The following is a 26,496-nucleotide window of genomic DNA, read 5'->3' as shown; positions in this document are numbered from 1 at the left end:
GCTTTTTATTCATTATCAGATCTACTCCTGCATTATCCCTCTTTGATTTTGTGTTGATAATTCTGTACTGACCGGACTATTAGTCCTGTTCGTCCTGCCACCACACTTCGCTAATTCCCCCTATATTGAACTTAAAATCATCTATTTCTCTTTTTACATCCTCTCCCGACCCACCTGACTAAAGGATTCAATATTCCATACTCTGACCCTCTGAACGCCACTTTTGTTTTCTCTGATGACAACAGCTCCCTGAGCCGTTTCCATCTGCAGATATGAATAGGGTCTGTTTCACCTCCGAAGTATTTTATAAAAATGGTGCCATCACATTAACCCATGCCTGTACAACAGTATTTTATGCTCTTGGCAAAAATAATGGCTGTAGTTTCCCCTGTTTCCATCATTCCCAATACCAATATCAGAATGTCCTGGATAATATTACAAAACCAGAGCAGTCTATCATCCAGACCATTTTTAATTTGCGGCTCCTTTTTTCGAGGTATAGAGCCGCTACTTAAAAATGAACTGACTGGTGATACTCTCCTCAATGTAGACTCTTAAACATCGTTTTCCCTTCCATTTTCATATTTTCTATCTACATTATTTGAAATGTATTTCTTTTGTAAAATAAGACCATTATGGTAGGTTGTAAGTTTCATACCCTGGTTCCTGTCGTTGCTTGTAATGTTTAAAATTGTCTATGCAGTACCTCATTTGCTTCTGTCTGTAATTCGATCACTTATTGCAAGATGGTGAAATCTGTTTTCATGTCCAACTCGTGGCTGCCTTGACCTGTTAGCCGTCTAGTATGACGGTAGCAGCTGTTAGATGCAGTTCTTGGCCCTAAGCAATCCAGTTCTTGGCCCTAAGCGATCTCACGGCTGCCATTTGTATTTCGATGGAACATTTTATTCCAGTTTGTTACATTTTAATTTTTATTCTTGTAACAATTTCTATTTGACAAAAGCATTTTTGCTCAGATGTTTTTCACCCATGATGTGATTACTTGTAAGTATACCTTTTGTACATTTTATGGAAGTAATCCTATTAAGGGGCTCCGGAAAGGCTCAAAATCATGAAAAGTTCAATTTTTACTTTTTTGCGTTTTCTGAATCTGCAGACTATTACCTTTTAATAGATATATAATTTATTCATTTCCGAAGACTACAACTATTTTTAAATTTTTTTTGAAATGTGTTCTACATGGGCGTGACCCACTGTGGCGCTGTTAAACTGCTGTCAAATGGTGTTATTATTAACGTCCGTGTTCATCAGGTACAATTTAGTGAAGTGAGATAAAGTATGTGTTGTGGCTAACCTGTGATGGTTCAACATATATCGCTGGTGTGATTGTCGATTGTTTAATGTTTATTTACTCTGTCGTTATCTCGAAAATATTCGTAATTAATTCTGTTTCTTGAGTCTCTGTTTTGTTGAAGTATAATAATGAGTAAAAGTAAAGTTATTAGAAATCCTCTGAAGGCTTTTAAGAAAAGGAGAAATGTTGGAAAGCCAAAGGTATTTAGAAATATGGGAATGAAGATAGATTCTAACATGGTACGAGCGATGCTTGCTTTAGACAAGGAACGCCTTCGGGCTGCAGACAGGGCTGTAAAGAGTCTAGAAATACAAGCAAGAGTAAACAGGAGGAGGAACAAGAGGAAGCTGGAGGAGGAGTTTGCAGAGGATGAAGATAATCCATCCTATGGACCTGGAATGCACTAAAAAGTTAATCCAATCTTTGTCGCTCGATTCCCAAAACTTTTATTTACTCATACTAATTACATGTTTTCTAAGGATCTTCCAAACATATTTGTTTCAAACTTTCAGTAAATGTTACACAGTACCTTCTGCATACTTTAACACAGCCTTTTTCCAAAAAACTGTATATTTTTGAATATATAAATAAAAATTGCAAAAAATGTTGTGAATTTTCATTACAATTGAAAAAAAATCATCTTTAATAACTGAACTAAAATTTTGTAAAATCCCTGTGTTAAGTTGTAGCCCATATTCCAATAAATAATCTGTAAAAAGTTCAACTTCCTACCTCAAATACTTTGTGAGGAAAAATGTAATTTATAAGCGTTATTTTAACATTGCAAGTATAGGGCGTTCCGGAGCCCCTTAAGTATATTTGTATTTTTGAGCCATGTCATTATATTTTCTAGATAATCCTATGTAATTTTTATTCAGATGAAGACCGTCTTAGAGCTGTCAAAACCATGGTCAATTTGACAATAATTCTGTCCCACCTAGGTGGCACTACATACATCCTGTAATTAAAGGAAAATACTCTACATTCGAAGCACTTGTCAGTTGTCAGACTTCTACTCGCACACTAACGTCCTACAGGAGAGTGCAGCTCTGGGAATATAGGAGAAATGCTATCAAACGCAACATTTGACTCTTATATAAACTGACAGTGATGGTTGTGGTTCTTGGGGATTGTCCTCGCAAGGTAAAGCTGGGGGCTCTTGGCATGGTGATGGTGTAGGCATTGCTGAAATGGGGTGCTCATTCGTCTTTCTTGTCGCATCTGGTGACAGAGGACAGAAGTGTCAAATTGGTGAGTGTCAGTGGGTGACAGAGTAAGGAGGTTGTACTGGAAAGTGGACAGCATGCGTCCTTAATGTAACATGTCATAACATTCCTGTAAATGAAAATGTTGGGATGCCTGTGTAGGGCAAAGCTTAGAGTTGGTGTGGAGAGGGATAGTTGTGGAGAGGGATAGTTGTGGCAAGAAAAACTCTGATGGAAGCTACAGTGTCCCTCAATAGACTGTCTCACCTTTGGACGCACCGATGTCTTGCCTGACGTTCGGTGTGGAGGTAAAGTAGGACTAGTGGTAAATATGTTGTCTGCGTCAATGAAGAATGTCCCTAGCTGCTGTTTCTGTGGAAGTGCCCATGACTAAAGTAGCTTCAGACCAATGGGTTAACCAGACAGTTGCAGTGAAGGTACGTCTGAATCTCTCCCCCCCCCCTCCCCCCCGCCCCACCCCCACACACACAATACTTTAGCGTGAGGAACTTCAATCACCCAAGTCTGAAATAAAGGGAAAAAAATTGCAACTGCTCTGTTTAACTTCAAACGTCTTCCATGTGTCTGAGCCACCAATCTTTCCCCAATGTTAAAATTAGGTTCCGTTCTATCTTAATCATCGCTGTCCAGCTTTACAAATTTAACATAGTCAGTGAGGATCCCCTAGTAACTCTCTAACTTCTACGGACGCTACAACCATACTGACATGAGGCGTTAAGTTCAATACAGTTGTGAACTTGTGTACCCACTTACTTCCACCTTTCTACACAGACATGCGCTCCTTTCGGCTCGGCAGTGAACGATCTGGGATTGTTGAGGGCTGGAATCTACAGACTACTCTAATCGCTTTTACGCATTTGTTAGCTGCAACAGGTAGAAGACGTGCTTTGTTGGTGCTGCATATTTTAGAGATTTTGATCGAGATAAACTTACGCTGCAGTGTTCTTCTTCGGCACGCCAGTGTAGAAATGTGCACTGAATCAGCGAAGTGAAAAATCCGTGCAATACGAAGACTTAAAGTTCTAGACTCGCATATTTTACTGTTCACATAGCTACTTCTGCTTAATCTTTCATTTATTGTATCAATATCCGTTTGTATTGTGAAGTTTCGAACATTCGCGAGTGCCGCTATAAACTAATACTGCTATCGTCAATTGTAAGCTTGAACCAAATTGTGCGCTTTTAAAATATTTGTGGACAGTAGGCCTATCCTCGTTCAAAACAATCTCTCTCAAATTTCGTTGCACAATTACGTGAGAAATAAGTTAGTGTCAGAATTTTCGGACAGTTACAAAACTATATTTTCGAAAATTAACGTACGCGCGTTTTGGATTCGCAGCAAATCAGCGTTTGTAGCTCACAGTTCAGTCAAAGTATAGATGTGTACATCACCCATGAATTTTACTGTATATCAACGCAAATAAACGTGCGATTTTGAGAATTTTCGGAAGCTTCCGTCGTCCTGTGGATAATCTACAAGCAATTTGTAACAAATCGGCGTTTGTGATTTAGTTACTGTCGCAGATTTTCTAACACATTGTGTTACATCTAGCTCTCCCTTAAAGAGAAGTAGCCGTATATATTATCTTTGCATTTATAGTAAATTAACTCGGTTTTCGAGTTTGCTAACAACTATAATTAACATCAAAAGTTTTAGGAAACTAGTAATTTTTGCCACGGGTTTTTGTGTTGCCTTAATAGAAATCTCGTTTTGTGTATCTGCTGATTTCTTATATGGAATTAGCAACTTTTTAGCTCAAAAGATTAAAAGATAATCAGTAGGCTTAATTTAAAGTTAGCTGTTCACTGCCTTGTAGTACACTGCACCAGCTAAAATGCAGCCCCACTGTGAATGCTTTCTCAAACAAGGCATTGAGTGGGTTGACGTTCGTAAGTAGCTGGAAATCGCCGTGACTACCGTTAAACGATTGTCAGCTGCTGCGAACCGGTATGTTGGAAGAGCACCTGTGAAACCTGTACCAGAGATAACTCAAGTACTATCCTGTTCTAAGGGATCCTGCCTCCTCTGCGGTAAGTACTCACTTGACTGTGAGTGACGTGTCAATGGTAGAGCAAGGCGTCTGGTACAAGGTAGATGGGGACCAGGCAGGACTCAGGGTGTAGATCCGATCCTCCTAATTAACAAATTTGAGGTGCTGTCTTTCAGTGAAACTGAGCCTTTGGGACTCACTTCCCCTATTTTGGAGAAACCTGTTTTGTCTGTTGTCAGGAGGAGGCAAACACAGAAGGGTAGAGGTCTATTAACCGTTGGCAGTTCAAATGTACAGCGAATAATGGCACCCCTTAGGTAAATGGCAGCAAGGGACAGGAAAGGACAGCAGGTGCACTCAGTTTGTATGCCTGGGGGCCTCACTCAGCATGTTGAAGAGAGTATTCTGACAACCATTGAGGAAACAGAGTGCAACCAACTACAGATTGTGATGCACATTGGAACAAATGGTGCCTGTCGTTTGAGCTCAGAGGTCCTTCTTCGGTCATTCCGGCGACTGGCAGAGAAGGTTGAGAAGACCAGCCCTGTGTGTGGAGTTTCAACGAAGTTTAGAATTTGCAGAACCGATCATGGACCTTTGGCTCTGAGTCGAGTGGAATAAGTGAAGAGGAGATTTCAAAGGTTTTGAGAAAAGCTAGGCTGCGGCTTCCTTGACTTTCACCATAGGATTGAGAACTCTGGGGTCCCCCTAATTGGGTCAGGTGGGCACTACACATCACAGGCTGCTACTCAGATAGCTGACTGTGTATTGGGTGCACACAAGAGTTTTCTAGATTAGGCGACACTCTGTCCAATCCAGATAACGGTAGTTGTAGGAAACCCAGAAGTATCAGTGTAAGATTGACAGAAATGCCTTCCACTGGTGAGAGTATTAAAATCCTAAAGATAAACTGCTGAAGCATTCACAACAAAATACCAGAGTTTGAAGCACTCATGAAAAGCAGTGAAGTTCACATAATATTAGATACAGAAAGCTGGTTGAAACCTGAAATTGATAACAGTGAGAACAAATAGTTAGCAACCCCACTCATGTTGGAAACATATTGGATCTAATGGTAACAAATAGGTCTAATGTCTTTGAGGACGTACACATCGAAACTGGTATCAGTGATTATGATGCGGTTGTTGCAGCAATGATTACCAAAGTACAAAGAACAACTAAAACAAGCGGAAATATATGTTCAGTAAATTAGATAAGAAATCCGTAGTGTCGTGTCTCAATGAGGAACTTGAACCTTTCAGCACAGGTCAGGAGCACGTAGAGGAACTCGGTTTCAGGTTTAAAAGAATAGTTGACCATGCACTGGGCAGATATGCACCCAGTAGAACAGTTCATAATGGGAAGGAACCTCCATGGTATACAGTCACTGTAAAGAAATGTCTAAAGAAACGGAGATTGCTGTATAATAGGTATAAAACAAGACATGGGGCTATAGATAGAGAGACGATGAATGAAACTCGTTTGGCTGCCAAGAGAGCAATACATGATGCCTTTAATGACTACCATAGTAGAATATTGTCAAATGACGTTTCACAAAATTCAAAGAAATTTTGGTCATTTTTAAAGGGTGTTAGTGGCACCAAAGTTAGTGTCCAGTTCCTAGTGAATAAGACAGGAACTGAAATTGAGGGTAGCAAAGCAAAAGCTGAAAAGCTTAACTCCATTTTCAGATGTTCCTTTACGAAGGGAAACCGAGGAAAATTGCCCCAATTTAATCTTTGTATCACTGAAAAGATGAATGAAATAAATTTTAGTGTCAGTGAAATTGTTGAAACTGGACAAAGCTCCAGGCCTCGATGGAATCCCTATCAAATTCCATACTGAATTTCCAGCTGAGTTAGGCCATCTTCTCACTATAATCTATCATAGATCCCTTGAACAAAAAAGCGAACCAATTCTTGGAAGATGGCACAGGTCACACCTGTCTACAAGAAGGGTAGTAGAACTGATTCACGAAACTACTGCTCCTTGACATCGATTTGTAGTAGAATTTTAGAACGTATTCTGAGCTCAAATGAGGTATCATGAAGAGAATGACCTCGTCAGTGCCAACCAGCATGGATTTAGAAATCATTGTTAATGTGAAACCCAGCTTGCACTTTTCTCACATGACATACTGAAAGCTTTGGATCAAGGCAGTCAGGTAGGTGCAGTGTTGCTCGATTTCCGAAAATCATTTGCCTCAATACCACACCAATGCGTATTGTCAAAAGTACTAGCGTATTGGGTATCAAGTGAAATTTCCGACTGGTTGAGGACGTTTTGGTACGGAGAGCACAGCACATTATCTTGGATGGAGAGTCATTGTCAGATGTAGAAGTAACTTCAGATGTGCCCCAGGTAAATGTGTTGGGATCCTTGCTGTTCATGTTGTATATTAATGACCTTGCAGACGATATTAATAGTAAGCTGTCTTTTTGCAGATGATGCAGTTATCTATAATGAAGTACTATCTGAGAGGAGCTGCGTAAATATTCACACAGATCTTGATAGGATTTCAACATGGTGCAGAGATTGGCAACTTGCTCTAAATGTTCAGAAATGTAAAATTGTGCACTTGACAAAATGAAAAAGCGTATTATCCTATGACTATAATATCAATGAGTCATTGTTGGAATTGGCCAACTCCTTTAAATACTTGGGTGTAAAACTTTGTAGGTATATGAAATGTCATGATCACATAGGTTCGGTCATGGGTAAAGCAGGTGGTAGAATTCAGTTTATTGATAGAATACTGGGGAACTGCAATCAGTCTTACAAATCACTAGTTCAACTGTTTCTAGAATATTGCTCGTGTGTGTGGGATCTGTACCAGACAAGTCTATTGGGATATTGAAAGTGTTTGCAGAGTATGGATGGAGATGTAGATACATTGCCAATGTGGCAAAGCCTACGGTGGTCAGATAATATGCACTGTGTGCAAAAGATGCATTGAACTTCGTCTCCACACCCGCCTTTCACAGTCCAGTAAATTGGCCATAGCCAAGCATTGTATCTCCTTAGGGCCTTCCACGGATTATTCTGCTATGGAGATCTTGGCCTCATTGAGATCCTTATGGGATTCAATTGTTAAAGAACTGGTGGAACTCGTGGAAGATATAATTAATCGAAATGGCGCCTTCCAGCTGGATGTGGTGTGGGACATGGTGATTTCTTTAATACCTTCAGAAAGAAAACATATTATGACTAATGTCAAGTCTGGTGACTGTTGATTTTTTAATTCGACATTTGAATTTTAGATCCTCAAGCACACATTCTAACACAGAATGCACATGCAATACCACAACAATTTATGAGCCTGTGGTCACTTATGTAGTGGCTGCCTTTGTGCATATGTCTCTGTGCCAATTTTTAATATTATGTGAACTATCATTCTCCAGTGAAAAAGACACATCTGAAGAAGGCTAATGATTGTGAGCCAAAATACCATGGTAAGAAGTAGATGTCATCCCACTTCTATCCTGAAACTTCATGGAATACTCTTTACACTGAGAAAATTTCAAGAATCACATCATCTCACACTTTTGGATGAGACCACTTGTAACCAGTACAATCTTACAAATTTTCCATAAGATTAATATTTCAGAATATGTTTCAAACAGCTTTGTATTCCATAATGACCATATCCATGACATGTGTACTCTAAAAGTGTATCAACAGCATGGCTGGGCACACAAATCGTCCACATAGATCTTAGAGCATTATATCTCCAGTACAGTACATTATAATTTAACAACCAGTTTTCCTGCTCCTCCATTTCAGCATCCAATGACTTACAATATGTAATCATACATCCAGTGTTTGTTTCTGGTCATAAACCATTAACATCAATAATATGCCCTAAAACTTTAACTTTTATCATTTGCAAAGGCTGATTTTGGTAACTTTCCAATAATACTCTTTTGTCGAAATTTTTCAAAGACTTGTTCTTGAGATCCATCCATTTCTTAGAAATGATTAATATGTCATCTATGTGTAAAATGATTTTCTGTAACAGTTCGTCTCCTAAGGCATATCCAAAGCACCTACACAGACTGATACTGACATATTCTGGCCAAAATGTAAGACTTTGAATTGAAAGGACCCCCCCTTCAAATAAAAAGGCCATATACTTTCTGGAATCTGGATGTAAGGCTATGTGCCAGTAGCCCTGAGTCAAATCCATGCTACTGATATACTTTGCCCCACTAAGCTTTGCCAATACCTCCTCCATAGGAAGAGGTTTACCTCTTTCCATATCAATAATCTGATTGAGGGTGCGAGTGTCGAAAACTAGGCAGACCACTCCATTCAGTTTTTTCTCTACAAGTAAAGGATTACTACAGCATATACACTCTGAGCTTTCTGCAGGGTGTCTCAAACTCTTTAGACCAAATTGAAATATTTGATAGTGGGTCCAAAACCAACTAATTGAGATAGGGAACCAATGATCAAAAATGTATGTTTATTGTGTTATGGACATGCACAGCATACACCGCATAACAACAACATAGCTCATAGTAATTGTCCAAAGTAATGACTGTCAGTCTCAATGCATTTATTGCAACAATGCATGCAGTTATGCTGCACTCTCACAAAGATCCTGGCTGTCTGTTGTACAGTGGAACAGGCAGCAGGAGATAAACAGCATGCACCCAGGACCACCAGACAGACATACTGTACGCAACATAGCTGTAGTGCATATGTCATGTAGCGAATGCATATATCGCAAGTGCATTAACCCGTGGCACATGCATACCACTATCTCTTGTATCACTTGTCCATAGCATCAGAAAAGCTTGTGCTGTGTCCATATTAAGGTGTGTTATTGTGTGCAATGCATGATGCATAGTGAAAGATGAAATGTTACTTGTAATGAGAGTTGGCAGACATGCGTTTAAGGGATGGTGTGGCAAGATGTATTATCAGAAAATCAGTGTGAATGTATAGTGTCAGGTGTCATCCTAACTGGAAAAAGTTTATCTCTATGGATATCAACTTAAGGCAGATGAGGTCATTCACACTACAGAGAGCCAGCTTTCAAGGACACCGTGTGGACAGTACTGGTGGAACAATATTACAAACCTATGATACGGAACGTGTGCAAGCACTGGGACCAACAGATTTTGAGTCCCACATTCAATTCTGTCAATGGGTTATCCACTGGAGTGCTCAACTTCAAACAGTTCATGATATTGCAGTGCCTGTGTTATTCCAAATAACACTGCAATGTTCCTTTGGACATGCATGCATGTCCCGGTCTGGCACAAATTTTCATTGTCGTCATTCCATTATGCAGCTGATGGTTGTTCATATTCGCAACTATGAATACATTTCATGTATTTCATACAATGTTTTTCTCTCAGATGGTGCCTCATCATGATGGTGTTTTCAACAGCCATGTCTGGACTGAGGACAGTCCCCATACCACCTACATTGGTGGCCATCAGAAATGTATGGGTGGGCATTGTCCAAGATCACATAATAGGACTTCATTTGCTCCTTCGCCATTTGAAAGATTCATGTTACCTGGTGTTCCTGTGAGATGTGCTGCCACAGTTCTTGGAGACTGGACACCTTGGTATTTGTGAAAGGATATGGTTTTCAACATGATTGTGCATCAGCCCATTTTGATGTTAATGTCTGCAGGCAACTGAACTTCATGTACCCTCATCACTGAATTCAAAAGGGAGGTCCTGCCCTATGGTCAGCACAGTATAGCCAGATCTCATATCTCTGGACTTTTTCTTCTGGGTTTACATCAGGATATTGGCTTGCCAGGAGGGTCCAAGCTGCCTGTTTCCTGGTATGACAAAACACCAGTGGTCTTTGAGAGAGTGTAGCAGAACTTCATGCACCACTGCCATCCATACATTGAGATTGGCTGTCATCACTTTAGATAATTACTGTGAGCTACATTGTTTTCATGCTGTATACACTGTGCATGTCTGTAACAATGTTAATATGCATATTTGACCATTTCCCTATCTCAATATAGCTGGTTGTGGACCCGCTATCACCTGCATCAATTTCACCCATTGGTTTTGAGAAATCTTACAGAATGCCTTGCTTAACAACGTTTTGAATTTCTTATGTAACTGCAGATTTCAAAGTCGATGGGATTCTACTGTCACTTACATACTACCTGAATTATCATAACCGGTATCTTTATACTTATTCAGTAAACTAAGCAATTCTGTTCTTTCCATTAACTCAGAATTAACACTGTTACGACTTATTCTACTATCACCACACTTATAAGGCTACATTAGACTGTAGTGTAGACCACCAATTTACCATTTCTTGAATAATTATATTACCATCACTTTGATTATAAAAAGGAATAGATATTGTTTGCTTCTGGCTACAAAATCACGCTAATTTGTTTCAACTTGTCTAAACCCAGTAGTTATGAAATATTCATCAATGATACTTCAAGCAAACTATTGTTCATCTTGCAGTCTGTTAAGGTAAAGTTTACAAGTACCTCATTCTTTACCATCTTTCTCCTTGAACCTGTGATTCCAATAATCTAAGTAACTGTAACAGCTAGAACTGTATAGTTGCCTTTATTCTGTCTTAGCTACTATGGAAATAATGCTTCCTAAGTCTACAATAATATTCACCTTATTTTCTAGTATTTTACCCCAAGTAATAGGTTTATTAAATTTTACTTCTACCAAGGCAATAAGTTCTTCAGTAATTCTGCCCTGAGCAACTTTTCTTCCATCAGGCTGATTATGCGTAACAGTTTGGCCACTCCATCTTGATCGTTTGGTCTCCGGTGTTGGCCATTCCCAGGAGACCTACCACATTTCCTGCATTCTCGATAATCAATGTTCCAACCTGATAGGTAATTTCTTGCATACACCACCCTTTTGCTCCATTAGAGTCAGGGCTTTTAGGTCTCTTAACTTGACAATATTGAGCATTACAGACCGCCCTATTACCTCTACCTTTGACTCCATTGTACTTATATTCATCCCAACTGTACTTATTCCTTTCTTCTTCCTCAGTTTCATTTAAGATATCTAGTTGTTCTAGAAAACTCAGAATGGCATTGATATTAGACATTCTCATTCTGTCATCTACTCTCTTACATATGATGGAATTGGATACTTAAAATCTTCACTAAGTGTCTGTCACTGACTGGCTCAAGCAAAAATTTCATGTGTGTGGCATGTCACTCAAAGTATTTCCTCAATCTTCCCCACTCATGATTATAATGGGTAGGGTCCAAAAGCTCTGGCATTAATTTTTATTGTTCCGCTTCTGACCAATACATTTCTTTGAACTGTTTACAGAATCTCTCTAAGCTTGTAAAAACTTCAGTATGTAACACTCTTCACTCTAATGCTTCCCCTTCTAAATGACTTTTTTGCAAATTTGACCCTTTTTCTGTGATTCTATGAACTGGATAACAAACCCTCAAACGTTCTAAGAAATATTATTGGGTGTAATGTGCCTTCAGGTTTAAAGATCAAGAATTATTGTGCTGAATGACTCCCATGCTCAATACAAAATACTTCCCACTGGTCTTTGGTTGTCCGACATCATGTTTTCACCCCAGAAATTATCTCATTTGTACTCTCAACATTTTCCCTGCTGTTCACAGTATGCACTCCCACTTTCACTGCCATTTCATTTGCCAATAATTATTATACTGTGGCAAGGTGAGTGTCTGCCATTACCATTTTGTAACATGCTAGTGAAATTCGTTTGCCATGGTTCCTCCTTCCTCACCAAGCTTACAATCAGTGTATTCCACTGGTTTATCTATTACCCCTCCTAATGTGGTCGAACTGGTTTTATACCTTACTGTGTCAATGACTTTGTTCCTTCGTAAACCGTCAATTCTTTTCACATCTAAGGTGACTTGCTTTCGTAGTACTTCAAGTTCTATTTGTTCTTTTTCTTTCTTTTTCTGTCTCTAGTTTTAGCTCTGAAAAGTGAAGATAGATTCGATAAATTACAGTGAAGTTACATCAACATTTGGAAGCGAATCCTTCTGAGTCGATTTGGTTTTACTCTCTAGTACTCCAACCAAAGAATAAAGAGCATTCAAAAAGAACGAGCCAGAGACACAATTAGAGAAACCAGTACCTGTATGTTAGAAGCATTGACCCTGACTGTTGAGACACTTGTCCCACTGTGACACAAGGCGGTGAACAGTTGTCTCATAAAATTCCCTGGGCTGCGATGTTAACCGGTTCTGCATGTACAGCTGGACATCGTCGTCTGAGGTGAATCGTTTTGGCCCCCTTCAGACTCACTTCCTGCAACACGAGACAACAGAGAATGCCCAGCATTACTCCCAAACGTTGACCACCTTTCGCGATCAAATCAAAATGACCTGGCAGTCTCACCTGTGGGATCGTTCTGCTCCACAACAATGCAAAGTCCCATATGGCCACAGTCGCGGCACTCCTGCAGAAATTCAAATGCCAGGTTCTCGGCCACCCTCCCTACAGTCCAGACCTCTCTCCCTGTGATTACGCCATATTTGGTCCCCTTAAAAACGCTGTGAGGGGCAAATGACTCACCTCGGACGACGACGTCCAGCTGTATGAATTTTATGAGACAGCCATTCACCACGTGGTGTCACAGTGGGACAAGTGTCTCAACATCAAAGGTCAATACTTCTAACATACAGGAACTGGTTTCTGTAATTATGCCTCCAGCTCGTTTCTTTTTGAACACCCCTTATAGTTTTTAATCCAGAAACATCCTCAGTTAACCACTAAGTTCATTAAGTAAGTGAGCTTTCTCTTCTCCCAAATCATTAGTATGAGCCTGGAATTGTTGTCCAAACTTGGTCATTTCTTGTCTGAGTGTCTTCTTATCATTTGTGATATTAGTTGTATTCTGCTTTAAACCTGAAAGTCAGCTTTAAGGTCACAATTATCCTTTCCTGAAAGTCAGCTTTAAGGTCCCAATTATCCTTTCTTAATTCAAAACTATTCTTATCCATTTGCTCCTTCTTTTAGCATTCGTGAAACTTCCTCCTCTGTCTTAATTACTACTGGCTATTGTATTACACTTTTGGCCTAATATACTTCACACTTAATATTCACACTACACCCATAATATAAAGGCTGTTATGAAATGACACACTGGTAACACTTTTTTATTGGATACCTGTAGGTTTGGCTTGGATCTGCTGATGCATCATCCCAATCACTACAATTCTCTGACCACCACTCCACTGCTGCAAACTTGCCGTCGTTTGCATTGTGGTGGAAGTTCCACTAGTTCCACTTCCTACCACTAGTAGTCTGCCTTTCATAATCTGCATGCCCAGCTATAACTGCTCCCTCGATATGAACAAAATTTAAAGCATGGTGGATGCAGGATTTCTCCACATTCATTCCAAGAATTCTTCTGGTCTCTGTCTTCCCATGGCAACCAACAATCAACTCAGTTCTCTGGTTCTCTGTATTGGATTTACTGTTCCTTTGGTTGCACCAAGTGTTGACACATAGTTCACTAGATGTGTCAGTTCTTAGTATCAGATACACAACTAATATGAAACACTGTGCCCAACCAACAGGAAATGTGCTACTTGTAGATGTGAGTTTTCAAATCTATGACTCAGTTCCCATTACATGGTTATAAAAATGTGATTCTAAAATCTTCCTTGAAATGATATTCGAAATGTAGAAGCGCTTGTTTGTATTTGTTACTTCTTGATTAGATCGTTGGCTGCCGGCCTCCATGTGCGTCTCCATAATTCAACAACAGGATTGACACTTAAAAATCAGTCTTCATGATGATGATACAATTCAATCTTGCAGATCCTTATCTCTCAAATAAAGAAAACCCTGAGACTTTTCTACAGCTGGGCATATGAAATCAACATTATCCAAAAAGTTTGAATCCTCGTTAAACAAAAGGCCATAACTGTCATATAGATTTTTAAATGTTGTCTCTGATATCAATAACTGTTTAGCTCATTTTTCCCACAACTCTGGATTGCCCTAATTGGATAAATCATATTCTGACTTTTAAATAAACATCTTCAATTGACATAAGCATTCCATTAATACAATTCAGTTTATCTGCAATCACAGTTTTCCTTATTTACAAATCGTAGTCAGAGATATTAATCCTTTTAGAAGTCCAATATCTACAGTAACGCTATTTCTTTTTTAAATTGATTTTTTAAAAAAGCCATTTAACTTTGTGCAGTGTACCCCATGATTACAAATAGGTCTTTTTAAATGACATAACTATCAGTGAAGTGCATTACACATTGTTCTCAACTAACTGTTCCTGAAACTACTGATTGCTAATATAATTTCAGTAGAAACTCATTATTAATTGTCTGTTGAATGTTCAGTATAATGAGTTACTTCAATCTTCTTAATTGTTCTGCCTTTGAATTCACAGTTTAAGTGCAGCCTATGGATCCACATGACAATCAAAAATTGATCACCTCCACTTTTGAATCAACTGTTTATAGTTCGAGATACTACTGTATGTAATAACCAATTTTTCTTATTTTTACATTAATGAAATATTCTTCTCCTTTCTTGAACCTCTAATTATATTCCTATGTTGAATTAACTTCCAATCACTTTGAAGAATTAATCTTTCCTAGATATCCAATCTCAAATTATTGGACTTTCTAATTTAGAGTCTGATAACTTCTGGATATACTTCAGAAATCACTGTAAGTACTTCATCTTTACCAGCAGTATAAATCGACACAAAGAGAGTGAAACACAAACAGTGTAACATTCACTATATGATCATCACTGAATCAGTGGTTATAATATTATATTTCATCAATTATGTCAACACTTATCAATTTGATAAGAGTCTAGCCGGCCGAAGTGGCCGTGCGGTTAAAGGCGCTGCAGTCTGGAACCGCAAGAGCGCTACGGTCGCAGGTTCGAATCCTGCCTCGGGCATGGATGTTTGTGATGTCCTTAGGTTAGTTAGGTTTAACTAGTTCTAAGTTCTAGGGGACTCAGCAGTTGAGTCCCATAGTGCTCAGAGCCATTTGAACCATTTGATAAGAGTCTTGGCAAAAGCTTCCAAGGCATAATTCTGTCAGCTGGCTGTTAGCTGGACTGCAATATCAACTGGGTCCGGACAGCTCCATGATTGCAGCACACTTCTGAAATACCTTGCCTCTCTCGTGGGCCCTATATCAAAATTTGTGGTGGGGCCGTTTTACCCTAATGTGGCAAAGCTGAAATTGAGGATTGAGATTTTTCACAGAAGAAACAAAAATTCTCATTTTGAGTAAAATGATTGCTGTAGTTATTGATTAAGTATAAGTTACATAGGGAAGTAATTATTTAAAAAGAATGCTCCTAAGAGCCAAGTTAGGCAAACAATTCTAATATATGCTTTTCTCGCCTTTTTTGGCAAACATATTTATTAAATCATCCATAGCTGAAGATGATTTTAGTTTTTCGAGGTGTTCTGCCTCTGTAGACAGCTCTGACAAGTCTGAAAGCTGTTCTTGGCTCATTTGATAGTTTTTAATCAGTTTTAATTTCTAAAAACTTTTTTCAGCTGTTGCAGTTGCTACAGGAAGCGTCAGAAGTGGGAAACATACTGTTATTACCTCAGGAAAACTGGATGCAGGGCAACTGAATTTAATCAGTAATAATTCTGTGGATTCCTTAATGGAATTTCAGTTTTTAAGCACATTTTCAAAGAAATTAATTGTTCATCCAGATCAAATGTCATGTCCACTGATTTTAGCAGTCAGTTTCCCACATCCCGTCTCATTATTTCATTTGAAAATGATAGAGTGTTTCTCTGGTTGTAACACTTCGAATGTATTACTAAGGTTACAGAGGCTTCGAAGTCTTTGTTGAGTTTGAGGAATTAATATATCTAAACAGCAGTTGCACACATTTATTTTGAAGTACGATTCCAGGTCTGAAATTCTGTCTCCTGATAACACATCAAAAGATAGCTTCATCATCTTCTGTCTTTTATTTTTGAAAACATTGTTACCCCTCACTCTTTTGCAAGGTCTTTAGACTGTTTAGCATACCATGGAATGCGATTTTGATTTCTTATTTTACTCAGTCTAATCAAAACGTTACTCAGTAAAATACTGGCTTTCTGTAAATCATTATTTTCATGCTGTAGAACATTAGAATCCGGATTTCAAATAATGAATTAAAAAAGGCGACAAGCACTATAAAATCATACATGTCTAAATAGTAATTATATCTTTACATTCATCACACTCGTCTTTTTGATTGGAAATTAAACTTACCTGGCAGAAAGTTTTCATTATTAATGAATAATTTTTCTTTATAGCTGATCATCTAGTAGGGCATACTTTCTGAAGAGTAATTTTATATTTTAAATATTTATCTTTACTCAGCATTGAGCAGCGTTTTATACTATTGCCAAAAAAAGGTATATATTTTTTTCCAAAGTTTCGAAAAAAACTGACACTTCAGGAACAATTTTTGCAGCATCGTTTAAAATTAAAGTTAGTGCATATGCCACACAATGAATATAATATGCATTTGGTGCATGTTCTTTTACAAGGGCTTGTAATCCATCACCAAATATAACATTTGCTCCATCACAACTCTGCCCTCTACATTAGGACAAATCAGTTCCATATTCCTTTATAGTATTAAAAAAATTTCAGTTTTAAGCCCTTCTGCACTACAATTGACTACTGATATAAATCCATACCTACCCCATGAACCATGGACCTTGCTGTTGGTGAGGAGGCTTGCATGCCTCAGCGATACAGATAGCTATACCGTAGGTGCAACCAACAGAGGGGTATCTGTTGAGAAGCCAGACAAACACGTGGTTCCTGAAGAGGGGCAGCAGCCTTTTCAGTAGTTGCAGAGGCAACAGTCTGCATGATTGACTGATTTGTCCTTGTAACACTAATCAAAATGGCCTTGCTGTGCTGGTACTGCGAACGGCTGAAAGCGAGAAGAAACTACATCCGATATTTCTCCCGAGGGCATGCAGCTTTACTGTATGGTTAAATGATGATGGCGTCCTCTTGGGTAAAATATCCTGGAGGTAAAATAGTCCCCTATTTGGATCTCCGAACTGGGACCACTCAGGAGAACATTGTTATCAGGAGAATGAAAACTGGCGTTCTACGGGTCGGAGTGTGGAATTTCAGATCCCTTAATCGGGCAGGTAGGCCAGAAAATTTAAAAAGGGAAATGGATCGGTTACAGTTAGATATAGTGGGAATTAGTGAAGTTTGGTGGCAGGAGGAACAAGACTTCTGGTCAGGTGACTACAGTTTATAAACAAAAAATCAAATAGGGGTAATGCAGGAGTAGGTTTAATAATGAATAAAAAAAATAGGAGTGTGGGTAAGCTACTACAAACAGCATAGTGTACGCATTATTGTGGCCAAGATAGACACGAAGCCCACGCCTACTACAGTAGTACAAGTTTATATGACAACTAGCTCTGCAGATGATGCAGAAATTGATGAAATGTATGATGAGATAAAAGAAATTATTCAGGTACTGAAGGAAGACGAAAATTTAATAGTCATGGGTGACAGGAATTCGACAGTAGGAAAAGGAAGAGAAGGAAACGTAGTAGGTGAACATGGATTGCGGCTAAGAAATGCAAGAGGAAGCCGCCTGGTAGAATTTTGCACAGAGCATAACTTAATCATACCTAACACCTGGTTCAAGAATCATGAAAGTGGGTTGTATACATGAAAGAACCCTGGAGATACTAGAAGGTTTCAGATATATTATATAATGGTAAGACAGAGATTTAGGAACCAGGTTTTAAATAGTAAGACATTTCCAGGGGAAGATGTGGACTCTGACCACAATCTATTGATTATGAACTGTAGATTATAACTGAAGAAACTGCAAAAAGGTGGGAATTTGAGGAGATGGGGCCTGGATAAACTGAAAGAACCAGAGGTTGTAGAGAGCTTCAGGGAGAGCATTAGGGAACGATTGACAAGAATGGGGGAAAGAAATACAGTAGAAGAAGAATGGGTAGCTTTGAGAGATGAAATAGTGAAGGTAGCAGAGGATGAAGTAGGTAAAAAGACGTGGGCTAGTAGAAATCCTTGGGTAACAGAAGAGATACTGAATTTAATTGATGAAAGGAGAAAATATAAAAATGCAGTAAATGAAGTGGCAAAAAAGAATACAAACGTCTCAAAAATGAGATCGACAGGAAATGCAAAATGGCTAAGCAGGGATGGCTAGAGCACAAATGTAAGGATGTAGACGCACATATGACTAGGGGTATGACAGAGACTGCCTACAGGGAAATTAAAGAGACCTTTGGAGAAAAGAGAACCACTTGCATGAATATCTAGAACTCAGATGGAAACCCAGTTCTAAGCAAAGAAGGGAAAGGAGAAAGGTGGAAGGAGTATATAGGGGGTCTATACAAGGGCAATGTTCTTGAGGATAATATTATAGAAATGGAAGAGAATGTAGATGAAGATGGAATAGGAGATATGATACTGCGTGAAGAGTTTGAGAGAGCACTGAAAGACCTAAGTCGAAACAAGGCCGCGGGAGTAGACAACATTCCATTGGAACTAATGACGACCTTGGGAGAGCCAGTCCTGACAAAACTCTACAATCTGGTGAGCAAGATGTATGAGACAGGCGAAATACCCGCAGACTTCAAGAAGAATACAATAATTCCAATACCAAAGAAAGCAGGTGTTGACAGATGTGAAAATTACCGAACTGACAGTTTAATAAGCCACGGCTGCGAAATACTAACAAGAATTTTTTACAGACGAATGGAAAAATTGGTGGAAGCCGACCTTGGGAACGATCAGTTTGGATTCTGTAGAAATGTTGGAACACGTGAGGCAATACTGATCCTATGACTTTTCTTATAAAATAGATTAAAGAACAGCAAACCTACATACCTAGCATTTGTAGACTTAGAGAAACCTTTTGACAATGTTGACTTAAATACTCTCTTTCAAATTCTGAAGGTGGCAGGGGTAAAATACAGGGAGCAAAAGGCTATTTATAATTTGTACAGAAACCCGATGGCAGTTATAAGAGTCGAGGGACATGAAAGGGTAGCAGTGGTTGGGAAGGGAGTGAGACAGGGTTGTAGCCTGTCCCCAATGTTATTCAATCTGTATATTGAGCAAGAAGTAAAGGAAACAAAAGAAAAATTCTTAGTAGGACTTAAAATCCATGCAGAAGAAATAAAAACTTTGAGGTTCGCCGATGACATTGTTATTCTGTCAGAGACAGCAAAGGACTTGGAACAGCAGTAGAACGGAATGGACAGTGTCTTGAAAGGAGGATATAAGATGAACATCAACAAAAGCAAAACGAGGATAATGGAATGTAGTCGGATTAAATCGCGTGATGCTGCGGGAATTAGATTAGGAAATGAGAGGCTTAAAGTAGTAAATGAGTTTTCCTATTTGGGGAGCAAAATAACTGATGATGGTCGAAGTAGAGAGGATATAAAATGCAGACTGGCAATGGCAAGGAAAGCGTTTCTGAATAAGAGCAATTTGTTAACATCGAGTATAGATTTAAGTGACAGGATGTCGTTTCTGAGAGTATTTGTATGGAGTGTAGCCATGTATGGAAATGAAACATGGACGATAATTAGTTTAGACAAGAAGAGAATAGAAGCTTTCGAAATGTGGTGCTATAGAAGACTGCTGAAGAGTAGATGGGTAGATCAGATAACTAATGAGGAAGTATTGAATAGAATTGGAGAGAAGAGAAATTTGTGGCACAACTTGACTAGGAGAAGGGATCGGTCGGTGGGGCATATTCTGAGGTATCAAGGAATCACCAATTTAGTATTGCAGGGCAGTGTGGAGGGTAAAAATCGTAGAGGGAGACCAAGAGATGAATACACTAAACAGATTCAGAAGAATGTAGGTTGCAGTAGGTACTGGGAGATGAAGAAGTTTGCACAGGATAGAGTAGTGTGGAGAGCTGCATCAAACCAGTCTCAGGACTGAAGATGACATCAACAAACAACATAAATCCATAAAAGGACTCGCAGATTTTTATTTCCTTATGCACTTGATCATCATTTTCTACTGTTGATACATACTGAAAAGCTACAGAAAGTTGATCAGTTTTTGACATGTCTTGAGCTTTATGCAAAATAATCGCCATAAATGGAGCTTTTTTAATTTCTAAAAGAATATTTTCTCTAAATGCAGAAGCAAGTAAATTAATAATTTCATTTTGAATCGTGGGCTTAAGTAATTTATCTCACATTTTGGCTTTAAAAGAAGTTCTTTAGAAATAGGATCACTAATCATGACATTAATAACATGATGCAATACATTGCACCAGAAAGTAATTTTACTATTGATTTCACTTTGCAGTAAAGTATCGATGGTATTACCTTGTAACCAATTATTAACAGATAGAGCCACATTAATATGCTGCTATGAGTTTTCATATTCAGATATACGCTGTGCAGACGCTCAGTAGCTCGGTATGGGCATTCGTTGAAGTTTCGAGAACATACACTCCTGGAAATTGAAATAAGAACACCGTGAATTCATTGTCCCAGGAAGGGGAAACTTTATTGACACATTCCTGGGGTCAGATACATCACACGATCACACTGACAGAACCACAGGCACATAGACACAGGCAACAGAGCATGCACAATGTCGGCACTAGTACAGTGTATATCCACCTTTCGCAGCAATGCAGGCTGCTATTCTCCCATGGAGACGATCGTAGAGATGCTGGATGTAGTCCTGTGGAACGGCTTGCCATGCCATTTCCACCTGGCGCCTCAGTTGGACCAGCGTTCGTGCTGGACGTGCAGACCGCGTGAGAGGACGCTTCATCCAGTCCCAAACATGCTCAATGGGGGACAGATCCGGAGATCTTGCTGGCCAGGGTAGTTGACTTACACCTTCTAGAGCACGTTGGGTGGCACGGGATACATGCGGACGTGCATTGTCCTGTTGGAACAGCAAGTTCCCTTGCCGGTCTAGGAATGGTAGAACGATGGGTTCGATGACGGTTTGGATGTACCGTGCACTATTCAGTGTCCCCTCGACGATCACCAGTGGTGTACGGCCAGTGTAGGAGATCGCTCCCCACACCATGATGCCGGGTGTTGGCCCTGTGTGCCTCGGTCGTATGCAGTCCTGATTGTGGCGCTCACCTGCACGGCGCCAAACACGCATACGACCATCATTGGCACCAATGCAGAAGCGACTCTCATCGCTGAAGACGACACATCTCCATTCGTCCCTCCATTCACGCCTGTCGCGACACCACTGGAGGCGGGCTGCACGATGTTGGGGCGTGAGCGGAAGACGGCCTAACGGTGTGCGGGACCGTAGCCCAGCTTCATGGAGACGGTTGCGAATGGTCCTCGCCGATACCCCAGGAGCAACAGTGTCCCTAATTTGCTGGGAAGTGGCGGTGCGGTCCCCTACGGCACTGCGTAGGATCCTACGGTCTTGGCGTGCATCCGTGCGTCGCTGCGGTCCGGTCCCAGGTCGACGGGCACGTGCACCTTCCGCCGACCACTGGCGACAACATCGATGTACTGTGGAGACCTCACGCCCCACGTGTTGAGCAATTCGGCGGTACGTCCACCCGGCCTCCCGCATGCCCACTATACGCCCTCGCTCAAAGTCCGTCAACTGCACATACGGTTCACGTCCACGCTGTCGCGGCATGCTACCAGTGTTAAAGACTGCGATGGAGCTCCGTATGCCACGGCAAACTGGCTGACAGTGACGGCGGCGGTGCACAAATGCTGCGCAGCTAGCGCCATTCGACGGCCAACACCGCTGTTCCTGGTGTGTCCGCTGTGCCGTGCGTGTGATCATTGCTTGTACAGCCCTCTCGCAGTGTCCGGAGCAAGTATGGTGGGTCTGACACACCGGTGTCAATGTGTTCTTTTTTCCATTTCCAGGAGTGTACTTTCACTGAGGAGTCAAGCAGTATATTGCTCCCTCCTATGTATATCTCGCGAAGAGACCATGAGGATAAAATTAGAGAGATTAGAGCCCACACAGAGGCATACCAACAATCTTTCTTTCCATGAACAATACGAGACTGGAATAGAAGGGAGAACCGATAGAGGTACTCCAGGTACCCTCCGCTACACACCGTCAGGTGGCTTGCGGAGTATGGATGTAGATGTAGATGTAGAACACTATTAACCCATGTGGAGGAATCTGATTTGCTTTGACCATCTGCCAACAACAAACAGAAGTGACAATATGATTTGTTTAAAATATTAGAATAACATAGCCATGACCCTGTAATTTCTGTACCAGCCTTATCGAAATACAAGTAATGATAGGCTGAAAAACATTGCTTTGTTTCTGTATCCTTTGTAAAGGGTCACTGTGGTTTACATGGGCCCAATTTAAAAATTTTCTTGTTCGCATTCAGTAAGGCTGCCATCAAAATTTCCTCTACCTGTTGAAGATATATTATAAAATTCCTCAGACTTATTAAGATCTTCGGTATGGGTTTTTTCTATTTCTCTGCAGACAATGTGTTCCAGATGAATGTAAAAATAAAATGAAGAAAAATAAAAGTAATACTTTTTGAAAATTATTCTAAACTGTAGGGTTAAAAATGTGAGTTAAACATGTCTTCAATTTTTTAAATTAGTCTTTAAAACACACCTGGCGAACCAAAATCGTTTCATGGGCCTCCTTGATGAAGTGCAATGTCAAAGCGTGCCATAATGTATAGATTGTTCAGCAAGATCGCAGTGGTGTGGGGGATGCTAGCTGCAGAAGGCAGATGCAGAAGAATGAGTAAAATAAATAGCCATAATCTGCGGCCACCTTATTCAGTGCAAGCAAAACACATGCACACACCATTTTCCTGTTGTTCCGCACTACCACTATGGTGGACATTCGACGAATACAAGTGATATTTTGTGGAAGCACTTTCTTTGCAGAATCATTGATATTCGTATGTGGTACATCTTTCTACTAAAGAATATGACACTGAAGAGAGATTTTGACTGATTTGTCTTTTGTTTTTGTTTTTAACGGCCAGTGTCGGTTGGTCACAGTCGGTGTGCTCCCTGCCGCCGTTGGATAAGCAGCTGCAGCAGCAAGTCGTATACTCCTAGCTCACTCATTTCTTACATAGTTTAATTCTTAATTTCTTTGAGTGTTTTTGGTACTTGCATTGTTTGATACATAAATTTCGGGCGTATTATAGTATTTGAGAGTTGTAGCATCGCGTTTTAGTACCTGAATAGTGTAAATTCGCGTAGTCGTTTGTCTTTTGTTTTTGTTTTGAACGGCCAGTGTCGGTTGGTCACAGTCAGTGTGCTCCCTGCCGCCGTTGGATAAGCAGCTGCAGCAGCAAGTCGTATACTCCTAGCTCACTCATTTCTTACATAGTTTAATTCTTAATTTCTTTGAGTGTTTTTGGTACTTGCATTGTTTGATACATAAATTTCGGGCGTATTATAGTATTTGCGAGTTGTAGCATCGCGTTTTAGTACCTGAATAGTGTAAAATCGCGTAGTCTCCTTCCGCTGCCGAGCAGTGTGTCAGCAGTGCGTTAGTAGCAGCATTACTGCATTTACTAGGCAATCTTGTATTTTAATAACCGTTTAAATTTTGTCGATTTGTTTGCACTCTCTGTAGATTAGTTCAGACGTTCTTTGCAAAACAGTTTTTAGCATGGATAGGGACTGCAACTGCTGTGTTCGGATGCAGGCTGAGTTGGCATCCCTTCGCTCCCAGCTTCAGGCAGTGTTGGCTTCGGTCACACAGCTTGAGGCTGTTGCCAATGGGCATCACTGTGGGGGTCCGGACGGGGGTTTGTCGGGGACGGCCAGCTCGTCCCACGCATCCCCCGATCGGACTAAGACTGTGGTTGCCCGGGATACTGCCCGCATTGAGGCTGATCCCTCACCTGTGGTAGAGTGGGAGGTAGTCTCAAGGTGTGGCAGGGGGCGAAAGACATTCCGGAGGGCTGAACGGAAGGCCTCTCCAGTTTGTCTGACGAACCGGTTTCAGGTTCTGTCTCAGGCTGATACTGATCTTCGGCCTGACATGGCTGCTTGTCCTGTTCCAGAGGTTGCCCCTCAGTCTGCAAGATCCGGGCGGTCGCAGAGGGTGGGCTTACTGGTAGTTGGGAGCTCCAACGTCAGGCGCGTAATGGGGCCCCTTAGAGAAATGGCAGCAAGAGAGGGGAAGAAAACCAATGTGCACTCCGTGTGCATACCGGGGGGAGTCATTCCAGATGTGGAAAGGGTCCTTCCGGATGCCATGAAGGGTACAGGGTGCACCCATCTGCAGGTGGTCGCTCATGTCGGCACCAATGATGTGTGTCGCTATGGATCAGAGGAAATCCTCTCTGGCTTCTGACGGCTATCTGATTTGGTGAAGACTGCCAGTCTCGCTAGCGGGATGAAAGCAGAGCTCACCATCTGCAGCATCGTCGACAGGACTGACTGCGGACCTTTGGTACAGAGCCGAGTGGAGGGTCTGAATCAGAGGCTGAGACGGTTCTGCGACAGTGTGGGCTGCAGATTCCTCGACTTGCGCCATAGGGTGGTGGGGTTTCGGGTTCCGCTGGATAGGTCAGGAGTCCACTACACGCAGCAAGCGGCTACACGGGTAGCAGGGGTTGTGTGGCGTGGACTGGGCGGTTTTTTAGGTTAGATGGCCTCGGGCAAGTACAGAAAGGGCAACAACCTCAAAGGGTGCGGAGCAAAGTCAGGACATGCGGGGACCAAGCAGCAATCGGTATTGTAATTGTAAACTGTCGAAGCTGCGTTGGTAAAGTACCGGAACTTCAAGCGCTGATAGAAAGCACCGAAGCTGAAATCGTTATAGGTACAGAGAGCTGGCTTAAGCCAGAGATAAATTCTGCCGAAATTTTTACAGAGGTACAGACGGTGTTTAGGAAGAATAGATTGCATGCAACCGGTGGTGGAGTGTTTGTCGCTGTAAGTAGTAGTTTATCCTGTAGTGAAGTAGAAGTGGATAGTTCCTGTGAATTATTATGGGTGGAGGTTACACTCAACAACAGAGCTGGGTTAATAATTGGCTCCTTTTACCGACCTCCCGACTCAGCAGCGTTAGTGGCAGAACAACTGAGAGAAAATTTGGAATACATTTCGCATAAATTTCCTCAGCATGTTATAGTCTTAGGTGGAGATTTCAATTTACCAGATATAGACTGGGACACTCAGGTGTTTAGGACGGGTGGTAGGGACAGAGCATCGAGTGACATTATACTGAGTGCACTATCCGAAAATTACCTCGAGCAATTAAACAGAGAACCGACTCGTGGAGATAACATCTTGGACCTACTGATAACAAACAGACCCGAACTTCTCGACTCTGTAAGTGCAGAACAGGGAATCAGTGATCATAAGGCCGTTGTAGCATCCCTGAATATGGAAGTTAATAGGAATATAAAAAAAGGGAGGAAGGTTTATCTGTTTAGCAAGAGTAATAGAAGGCAGATTTCAGACCACCTAACAGATCAAAACGAAAATTTCTGTTCCGACACTGATAATGTTGAGTGTTTATGGAAAAAGTTCAAGGCAATCGTAAAATGCGTTTTAGACAGGTACGTGCCGAGTAAAACTGTGAGGGACGGGAAAGCCCACCGTGGTACAACAACAAAGTTAGGAAACTACTGCGAAAGCAAAGAGAGCTTCACTCCAAGTTTAAACGCAGCCAAAACCTCTCAGACAAACAGAAGCTAAGCGATGTCAAAGTTAGCGTAAGGAGGGCTATGCGAGAAGCGTTCAGTGAATTCGAAAGTAAAATTCTATGTACAGACTTGACAGAAAATCCTAGGAAGTTCTGGTCTTACGTTAAATCAGTAAGTGGCTCGAAACAGCATATCCAGACACTCCGGGATGATGATGGCATTGAAACAGAGGATGACACGCGTAAAGCTGAAATACTAAACACCTTTTTCCAAAGCTGTTTCACAGAGGAAGACCGCACTGCAGTTCCTTCTCTAAATCCTCGCACAAACGAAAAAATGGCTGA

General features: G+C 40.7%; 1 long non-coding RNA gene across 2 annotated transcripts in view; it reads right to left on the bottom strand.

The window, feature by feature from the left end:
• LOC126236905 (uncharacterized) overlaps positions 1–23,486 on the bottom strand; it is an 80,653-nt gene extending 57,167 nt beyond the window's left edge. Inside the window, exons 1-3 of one of the 2 annotated variants that reach the window (XR_007545002.1) lie at positions 23,341–23,486; positions 23,143–23,250; positions 12,642–12,808 (exon numbers count right to left, since the gene is read on the bottom strand). This is a non-coding gene — a long non-coding RNA (uncharacterized LOC126236905). Of the gene's footprint in view, positions 1–12,641; positions 12,809–23,142; positions 23,251–23,340 lie in introns of those variants that run through there. The other variant, XR_007545001.1, reaches the window with a different exon arrangement.
• Between the last annotated feature and the right edge of the window lie 3,010 nt (positions 23,487–26,496).

This window comes from Schistocerca nitens, chromosome 2 (assembly GCF_023898315.1).
Source record: "Schistocerca nitens isolate TAMUIC-IGC-003100 chromosome 2, iqSchNite1.1, whole genome shotgun sequence".
NCBI classification, from domain to species: domain Eukaryota; kingdom Metazoa; phylum Arthropoda; class Insecta; order Orthoptera; family Acrididae; genus Schistocerca; species Schistocerca nitens.
Note: the sequence above shows the minus strand (reverse complement) of the source record. Positions and strands in the feature narration are given on the sequence as shown.